This window comes from Nicotiana tabacum, chromosome 13 (genome assembly GCF_000715075.1).
Source record: "Nicotiana tabacum cultivar K326 chromosome 13, ASM71507v2, whole genome shotgun sequence".
Lineage (NCBI taxonomy): Eukaryota > Viridiplantae > Streptophyta > Magnoliopsida > Solanales > Solanaceae > Nicotiana > Nicotiana tabacum.
The window spans coordinates 50,541,874-50,551,672 of record NC_134092.1 but is presented as its reverse complement, the minus strand read 5'-3'; the positions used below and the strand labels follow the sequence as shown (position 1 = coordinate 50,551,672).

Here is a 9,799-nt window from a genome sequence, read left to right as displayed (position 1 = left end):
TCCTTAATTACCATATATAGTTGTAACTCTGCCTATGAACAAAGGAATCTAATTGTTGAAGAGAAATTTTTAATAAACAAAAATTCAGGATTTGGTTCAAATAATATCTCCACAGAACTAAGTAAAAGAAAAAACTATCAAAATGTTAAGTTCCCTTGATATTATCGTTATCCCAATGTTCTTCTCAAGTAAATTTCAGAATAAGCTTGATACCCTCTGTCCTACTTAGGCCATTACAATTTTAACTTTATAGTATAAAAGTTGTAAACCTTCTATAATTTTCAAAGTTTTCAACTCTAACAGAAGCAAAGAAGATAAAGAATAATAATATACCAATCCTAACTACTTTTGATGAAACATAATTACACCTCTTATTATAAAACAATTACTTCTCTGTTTTCAAATGTACCATCAGCCAAATTATTATACAAGAAAATCAAGAAGAGTTACTTTTACCAAAATTGGACGTTGTAACTATCTCATGTAGACAATTAATAATGACATTATGTGTGTTGAAGCTAGGATGCCTCTTATATTTCAAACTTCTCTGGTATTGATTATTGCAAATAATTTAAAAAATCCAGTTGGACAAATGTAGAGGTACACGTCAAAGTTAATGTAACTGATCAAGATTTTAAATGCCGCCATTGAAGGCCATTTTCAGGTGGTATTATAAATTCTTTTAATAGGTCGATCATCTTCTTTCCTAAACATCATCTTGTGGCTCCTTATTAGGTTCGAGCACAAGCAATTCAAAGGTATTTCTAGAGACAAATTCAACTTTCCGTATTCATTGACAACTTTAAGTCTTCCCTTGTCTTCAGAGACTAAGTAACACAGCTAAAACCCTTCCAAGTAGAACCTATAAACGGGAAGCAAAAAAGAACAGTCAGGTACTAATTTCCAACATGTAAAGAGAAGCAACTTATCACAGTAAAAAAAAGATGAGGCAATGTAACATGGGAGAAAAAGCAAACCACTAAATCTACTATAAAAGTGAAACAAAGACAATAACCTACCTAAATTCAGCTAGTTGGAGAAGCTAGTTGTGCGTGCTACTCGAGCAACAAATTTCTCTGAAATCACACCCAAAATATTAGAACTTTGATACAAAAAGATAGCAGCTTGAAAAAGAGGTAAATAATATTGTTCCTAACAGAATATTTTTAAACAATCTTGATTTATTATCATCTCTGACTCTCTAGTATGCAGTTTATGTTTTGTGCTTGATATTAACCTGTTTGCAAGAAGTGATAAATTTTTAATGATAAGAGAGCTCTGATTGATAGAAACATTGGCAGAATCAGAGCACGAAGCATTAGATTATTCAACGTTAATTGAACTATCAGAAAGACGCCGCATTTTCAATTCAATTCTGCTTCCTCATCTCATGCTAAAGGGCCTCTTTTGTCAAATTATATTTTTTCCAATGTTTGCTTATTTTTATGATTTTTATTCGTATTCGATATCTCTGCAGCTATTTAGGGAATATTTTTCTAAAGAACAAGTCTTTAGAAAAGAGTAAAGTGAAATTTGAGTTGAGAAGACCAAACAAAAAGGAAATAAAAATCAAATTAATTGAAATCTTAATCCAATTGCTTAGACCACAACTTAAAGTAGAAAGTATATTGGTAGATATCTTGCATATGAAAACAAATGGCATGAGATATAAAGAGAAACAAAGGGCACACAAAAAAAATCGAAAATAAAGAGCAGCAACAACAAAGGAGAATCGCAGACAAAATATGAAAAATAAAATAGAAAAAACAAATAAAATCAAAAATAGAAGAGACACTAACCTGAATTTGTAATACCCAAAGTAGAAAGGTCGAAAGAAAGAAGTGAGGAGAAGATTGAAAGAGAAGAAAATGCTGAAGAACAATCGAGAAGCAGTCAATTTTCAGAGAACATGAAATGAAAATGCTGAAGAACAATCGAGAAGCAGTCAATTTTCAGAGAACATGAAATATTAATGGAGTTATTGATTGAGTGAAATGACAGTTTTACCCTTGAGCAAAATTTATAATTATGCCATTGGTCGATCATACTTGGCTTTTCTATATAATATAATAAAATAAAATAATTTACTGTATTTAGCTTTTCTCTCTTTCCTTTTTTCTTTAAATTTTATTTTCTTGCCTTAATTATCCTACTCATTTCTTACTAATTATCATAGACAATCTCTTCCCTAATTACTCAAATCATAAAGTATTTCTTCTCTTAAAGAACGAATTTTAGCAGAAGATTTGGGTACGAATCTCTTTGGAGAATCAGTCTATGTTCAAGATGTCACCATATAGTTAAGAATTTCGAATTTCTCGCGAGTTTCACTCTCTCTATTATCAAGTTTGATTTGATATAATTTTTTCAGAGAATCTCAATCTTGTAAGTTTCTTTCCTTCTTGACATGATTTCTTGCTCTAATTATATAGTGGTCGAATTTGACATATACTTTTTTATATATAGAAAGAATCACATTTTTCCCAAAGTTGTGGCCTCCGATTTCTGCTAATTGATTATGTCAAACACTAATTTTTAGCCTTAATTTCTGTTCTTTTAACTTAGAGCATTAATAATTTTTTAGCTATAAGTACTACTATTGTTAAGGCAGTGGAGGGAGGCTTTTGATCACTGCTTTAACCTCTGCTTCACTGCTACTATAGTTTTTTTTTTCTTTTCGCTACTTCTATGCTTTGCCGACCATAAGTCAAGGCAAAGCTTGGTTTTTTAATTAGTTTGATACAATCTGGATGTATCGAATTCGAGTATTGGTTTCTCATTATTGTTGTTCAAATTTTCGCACGTATTACTGCATACTTTGGAGAGTATCTGGCTTATTTGTTGCTGTTGAAGTTATTGGATTTCTAATCTTCTTATTATATTGTTATTCCGCTCTCCAACTGGTTAGTTCCGTGAACGACGCATCATAATTTCTTTATGTTAATTGTATGGTAGAATAGACTAGTTTTTTGTCCTCTGCTCTCTTAAAATTTTCGTCTCTTTTATTCTATTTGTGCGCTGTATTTGCTATGTGCGTTTGTTGCTTCTGTTCGGTTGTAGGGGCCTAGACTTGACAATTTTGGCCAAAGTTCAACTCTTCACACCTGAGTTTGGAGTAACAGGGGGATTAGGAAAGCTCATAAGAGTCTATGAGGAGTCTGCCAAAGTTTGAAGTTCAGTTAGTTAATTTCCTAGACTATAGTTATAAGCTTTATTCAGATAGCATGTAATAACTGAATGTAATAGTGAAACGAGGCTACTTGGGATAAGGGATATTTGATGCTTGTGTACTATGTGATTACCTGCTGTTATTTGCTTTCATTTCTTCTTGAAAACCTGTTAACACGTTAAATTGGATAGCTTTTGCATTTGAGCTTTCTGTGGTGTCTTGGTCCTTAATAAAGTTTTCTTACTAGTATGTTGGGCTCACTTTAAAAGATAAAGATTGTAAGTTTTTGCACGAAAGGGTATTTTCGTATTGTGAGGATGAGTGATAGTGCAGGATGGGTGTTTTCATGCTATGAGGATGAGTGATATTGCAGGAAGAGTATTTCCATGCAGATGAGGATTAGAGATATTAGCACGATGGGTATTTCCATGCGTTTTGATATGATATTAGCACGATGGGTGTTTCCATGCAATATGATATAATAGTGGCATGATGGGTATTTCTGTACAGTGAGGATGAGAGTTCATGTACGATGAATGCTTCAGTGCAGGCGAAGATGGGAGTCATGCATTATATTATGTTTATTCCTCATATACACATATATTTATCCTACCTTATTTGTTACTATTACATATACGCATCCTACCTTGTTTGCCACTGTTACAATATATGTATCCTACCTTTATTGCTATTGTTACATATATGCATCCTACCTTTATTGCTACTGTTACATATATGTATCCTTCCTTATTTGTTATTATTACACATATGCATCTTACCTTATTTGTTACCGTTACAAATATGCATAATAAGGATGAGAGTTATTGGCACATTATTTTTTTGTGCATGTGAGGGTTAGAGTTATTGGCACGATGAGTGTTTTCATGCGATGAGGATGAGAGTTATTAGCACAATAGGTGTTTTTGTGTGATTTGATATGATTATGACTCTTGTGTGGTCCTTTCAGTGATATGATTAATTATATGAGTTTTGGTCATGCATTAACATTTCATATTCATGTAGACGCATTCATATAAATGCTATTTGAAAGTTGATGTGAAATTGAATCTTGTACCCACATACACAGTCTATATTCACGTAGAAGTATTCGAGTAAATATTACTTGGTATACATCTCCTTTGTATATGGATTTGGTACATTCATATATGCTTTTGACCTGTTTATTTATAATAAAAAAAACATGTTGTTATCTTCTTCCTTCAATGTGCACCTTCTTGTTGATATCCGCTATTTATTAGCTATTTCTTGGCTATTTTTTGTTATTGTATACCGCTTATGAGCTGCACATGTTACACAAAGTGAGTATCTTTTGTCTAAACCTCGCTAATATTTTGCTGAGGTCACTTAAGATACTTACTGAGTATATTGGATTGGTTCTACTCATACTACACTTCTACACCTTATATGCAAATTTTGGAGCTAAGCGGCTACAAAGTTCGAGGATGTACATCGAAGACTTCAACGTTCCAGTCTTTAACTACCATCTTGTTCATGGTAGTTTAGAATTATTTTCTGTTTATGTATATTCAAACATATGATGTATTTCTTCTTGCCAACGTTGTAAATTCCAAATCTTAGTTGCTCATGACTTGTACTATCAATTCTTAAGGATAGTTATATTAATTTCTACATTCTTATTTCTTTATTTATCGATGATTATCATTTAGGATGATGATATATATTAATTAGCTTACCTAGCGGGTTCGGTTAGGTGCCATCATGACTTAGTGTGATTTGAATCGTAAAACTTCAATCTTCAATGAAATTTCAAAAAGTCAACAAAAGTCAACCCGAGCCCACATGATCAAAACTCAAGTCCAAGGTCAAATCTCGTTGACCAATAACCCTACGAGTTCAAATATGTGATTTGTTTCCCAATCTGAGTCCAAATCGGTGTTCAAAAACTCAAATTACACTCTCTTAAATTGTAGTAAAAAAACCCCAAGTTTCACTTTTAAATTCCACATTTTAGGTGTATAAATCCATTGCAAATCAATATATATGATCAAATACAAGTATAAAAGAATGCGGTGAAATCCCTCAAAATCTCCTACTCTCGTTCTCCAAACTCAAAAATGGTAAAAATAAGCTAAATCCCAAAATTTGGACTTAAACTTCCCCTGTCAGAAATTTACATATCGTGATCGTGGATTCTAGTTCATGTGATCGCGAAGCACTGAGTTCCACAACTGGCTAGCCCTCTACGTGATCGTATGACCTCCCACATGATCGTGATTCATTCCTGCCAAAGCTACGCGACCATGGACTACTCCATACGATCGTGAACTCCAGCTGGACTCCCCTTCTACACAATCGCAACACAAGCCACGCGATCGCGATTCACTACCTGACACCAGAAAACCAGCAAACTCAACTTGGCTAAAAATGATTCAAAACTACTCCAAAACTCACCTGAGCCCCCAAATCATTCTAACAAGTCAGTATACCCTATACAAACTTGTCTAATGGCTCAAAATACTAAAAATAACATCAAAACCAGAATCGCGCATCAAATCAAAAATCTCAAACTTTCTTAAGTTCAAAATTCTAACTTCTGACTAGAATCGTTGAATCAACCCCGGGCCATATGAGACCCGAACCAAATATACGTACAATTCAAAAGTCAACATACAAACCTTTTGGAGCCCTCAAAATACCAATCCAGGGTTGTTCACCTAAAATGTTGACTTTGGTCAACTCTTCCAACATTAAGCCTCAACTTAGGAACGGTGTATTGCAAATCATTCCCGAACCTCCCAAAAAATAAAATTTTCCATCCCCACAAGTCATAAAATATCAAATCAACCTATGGGAAGCATCAAATAGGGAAATGGGTCTCGACAACTGAAAATGACTGGTCGGATCATTATATTTGCTACTTCTTACACAAACGTTCATCCTCAAATGAGTTTAGAATTATACTGGATGGACGAAAAGATGTGGATATCTGCTCTTCATGCCTGACATGGTCTCCCAGTAGCCTCCTCGCTCCATTGTCCTTTCCAGAACACCTTCATCGAAGCGATCTCCTTTGACCTCAACTTCTGAATCTGCCTGTCCAGAATAACTATCGGCTCTTCTTCATAGGCAAAATTCTTATCTAGATGCATTGTGCTGAAATCCAAATCATGTGATTTATCTTTATTATACCTTCAAAACATAGAAACATGAAATACCGGATGTACCCCCGATAGGTTAGGAGGCAAATCAACCCTATAAGAAACCTCAATAACTCTCTCCAACACCTCAAATGGCCCAATAAACCTCGGACTCAACTTTACCTTCTTTCCAAACCTCATCACACATTTTATGGGTGTAACCTTCAAAAGTATCTTCTCGCCCTCCATAAATGCCACATCACGAACTTTCTTGTCCGCATAAATCTTGTGCCTACTCTAAGCTGTCCAAAGCCGTTCTTGAATCAACTTCACCTTCTCTACCCCTAGATGGCTTTGAAGAAGGTAAAATTGATTCTAGAGCAGCTTCGTACAACATAGTCCAGGCAAAAGAGTTATGCTGATATGAAGGATCGTGATATGGTGTACATGGTGGGTAAGAAGGTTCTTCTCCGAGTTTCGCCTATGAAGGGCGTGATGAGATTTGGAAAGAAGGGCAAGTTGAGCCCAAGGTTCATTGGCCCATTCGAGATCTTGGAGAGAGTCGGGGAGGTTGCTTATAGACTTGCATTACCTCCTAGCCTAGATGGGTCACATATGATATTTCATGTTTCTATGCTTTTGAAGTACGATGAAGATAAGTCTCATGTTTTGGACTTCAGCACGGTTCATCTTGATGAGGATTTGACTTATGAAGAAGAGTCGGTATCTATTCTAGATCGGCAGGTTTGAAAGTTGAGATCTAAGGATATTTACTTTGTAAAAGTCCATTGGAGAGCTCAGACGACCAAGGAGGCTACTTGGGAGTCCGAGTCCGACATCACGAGTAGATATTCACATCTCTTTACTAGTCCAGGTACATTTCTTTGTCCATTCGAGGACTATTATTTCTTTTAGAAGTGAAGAATGTAATGACCTAATAGGTCATTTTGATTACTAGCTCCCTTTTTATGATTTGAGACCCTTTATAGCGCTATTTTATGATTTATGACTTGCGTGTGTGGTCCGTATTAATTTCCAGAAAGATTAAAGGTGAAGTTTTAAAGAAAACTTGATTTTTGAACTTGAAAATGGCTAGAGTTGACCACAGTCAATATTTTTGGTAATGACCCTGGATCGATGTTTTCTTATGATGATTTTGAACTTATACACATGTTTGGCTGGGGTCTCGGATGACCCGAGGCCGTTTCGGCGCTTAATGTGACAAGTTGGAAATTTGAAGTATGAACTTTGTAGTTCTTTGAGTTTTGGTGTTTGATTCTTGATTTTATATGTAATTTTGATGATTTGAGCTTATGAGCGAGTACATATGATGTTATTATACTTATGTGAATGTTCGAATTAGATTCCGAGGGGCTCAGGTGAGTTTCAGGCTGATTTGCTAGGATTTGAAATTTGTTGGTGCTGCAGGCCTCGCATTTGCAAGAGTCTGCTAGCAAATGTGAACCTCACAGTTGCAAGTGCTAGCTCATATTTATGATGTTGGGTAGGGGCTGGACAGCTTCACATTTGCGAAACTTTGGTTGCTTTCATGTCGCATTTGCGACTCTAGGGGAGAACGATGTAACAACCCAACTAGTATTTTCGTGTATTTGAGCTTCGTTCCCCTATTTGATTCCTCCCATATGTACATTTGTTGTTATGTGACTTGCATGAATGGTTGATTTTGTTTCAGGGACGTTTTGGAGTGAATTTGAACACTTAGTTCCAAGGTTGGAAGCTTAAGTTATAAGAGTTGACCGAGGTTTGATCTTCGAGTAAAAGACCTCAGAATGGTGTTTTGAAGGTTTCAATAGGTTTATATGGTGATTTTGGACATGGGCATATATCCGAATTTGGAGGTTCCTAAGTTGATTTGGCTCTATTTGGCGAAAGTTGAAAATTTAAAAATTTGGAAGGTTCATAGGTTTGATCGGGAGTTGACTTTGATGTTATTGGGTTTAGATTATTGTTCCATAAGTTAGAATAGGTTCGTTACGCTAGGACTTATGTGCAAACGTTGGGGTTATTCCGAGTTGGTTAGGTGTGGTTCGGCGTGAGTTTTGAAAGTTGGAAGTTTGAGTAGTTTATTAAGCTTGAATTGAGGTGTGATTTGTGGTTTTGATGTTAGTTTGTAGGATTTGAGACCTCGAGTAGGTCCGTGTTATGTTTTAGGATTGGTTGGTATGTTTGGACAGGGTCCCGAGGGGCTCGGAAGTGTTTCAGATGGAATTCCAATCACTTGAGCTTGGGTGGACTACTAAGATTTGCTGGTGTGCTTTGCGATCCCGAAGGCTATTTTGGGGCAGTTTCATTTTGCTCTTCGCGCGATTGGTATGTCGCGTTCGTGAAGTTTGGTGAACAGTGGCCTTCGCGTTCATGACCATAGCATTGCGTTCGCGTAGTGCGAGGAAGGCTGGGAGCTGTCCAGGCATTAACCTTTGCGTTTGCGGGATGGCTACTACGTTCGTGTAGGCCTGTTGGATTTTGTTCATCGAATTTGCGGGCTGGGCGCCACGTTTGTGAAGGGTTAATTTTGGCTGTGGATTTTTGTACTTCGGGAACGCGAGGCTTGGGCCGGTTCGCAAAGGGTATAACTGGGCATAGTTATAAGTTGTCATTTCCGGGACTTTGAGCTTATTTTATCATATTTTGTGATTGGGAGCTCGGATTGAGGCGATGTTTGAGGTAATTTTCACTCACTTGATTATTATTCATGATTCTCTCTTTGATTAGTGAGTCTAAGAGAGAAAAATTGGGGGGGGGGGGGTTGGCAAAACGTTTCTAAAGTGAAAATAGAGATTTGAATACCAATTTGGAGTCAGTTTTTTTATAAAACTTCTATATTTGGACTCGTATTCGAATGGGCAGTCAGGATTTGTAACTTTTGTTGGGTTCCCAGATGCGGGCTTGGGTTGACATTTTGCTATTTGATAAAGACCGGAGATTTATTACTTGGAATTGATTTTTAAAGCAATGTTTGATGTTATTGAGTTGTTATTTTACTAGATTCGGGCCGTTTTGAGGTCAATTCGCGTGGGAAAGGCCTCTTGGAGTATTGATTCTCGTGCTTTGAGGTAAGTATCTTTCATAGGATTGGCTTGAGGGTATTTTTCCCATAGATTACGATATTTTCTATATGATGGGGTGACGCACGTACGTGGTGACGAGTGTATATGCGTGTATTGTGGTTATTCATCATCCGGGTAGACCTTAGGCTATTATGTGCCTTTTACTATCATGCCTTCGTGTTACCCTATTTTATCGACTTGTATGACTACTTGAGCTATTATTCATGTTAGACATCATATCTAAGCTATGTGCTTATCTGTTTGAGACATGTTTGGGTTATTTTGCTATTTTTGGGCCATTTGCCTTGGCTCTTCAGTCATGATATTATATCAGTGTGTTATTTCAGTATTTTTGTGTACTTCTTACATGTTATCTCATATGTTATTGGTTTTCTTACTTGAATGTTACGGGTTTTAGTAGATTTGTGGCACATTGGTATAAT

At 36.1% G+C, this 9,799-nt stretch overlaps 2 long non-coding RNA genes across 2 annotated transcripts; one reads left to right on the top strand and one right to left on the bottom strand.

Annotated features, from left to right (window-relative positions):
• Positions 1 to 365: 365 nt before the first annotated feature.
• Positions 366 to 1,956, bottom strand: LOC107816346 (uncharacterized). The gene is made up of 3 exons (XR_001654923.2): positions 1,800 to 1,956; positions 1,020 to 1,076; positions 366 to 862 (listed from the first exon to the last, which is right to left on the bottom strand). It is a non-coding gene; the product is annotated as an uncharacterized LOC107816346 (long non-coding RNA).
• Positions 1,957 to 2,083: 127 nt separating this feature from the next.
• On the top strand, positions 2,084 to 4,818 carry LOC107816348 (uncharacterized). The gene is made up of 2 exons (XR_001654924.2): positions 2,084 to 2,385; positions 3,061 to 4,818. It is a non-coding gene; the product is annotated as an uncharacterized LOC107816348 (long non-coding RNA).
• Positions 4,819 to 9,799: the final 4,981 nt, after the last annotated feature.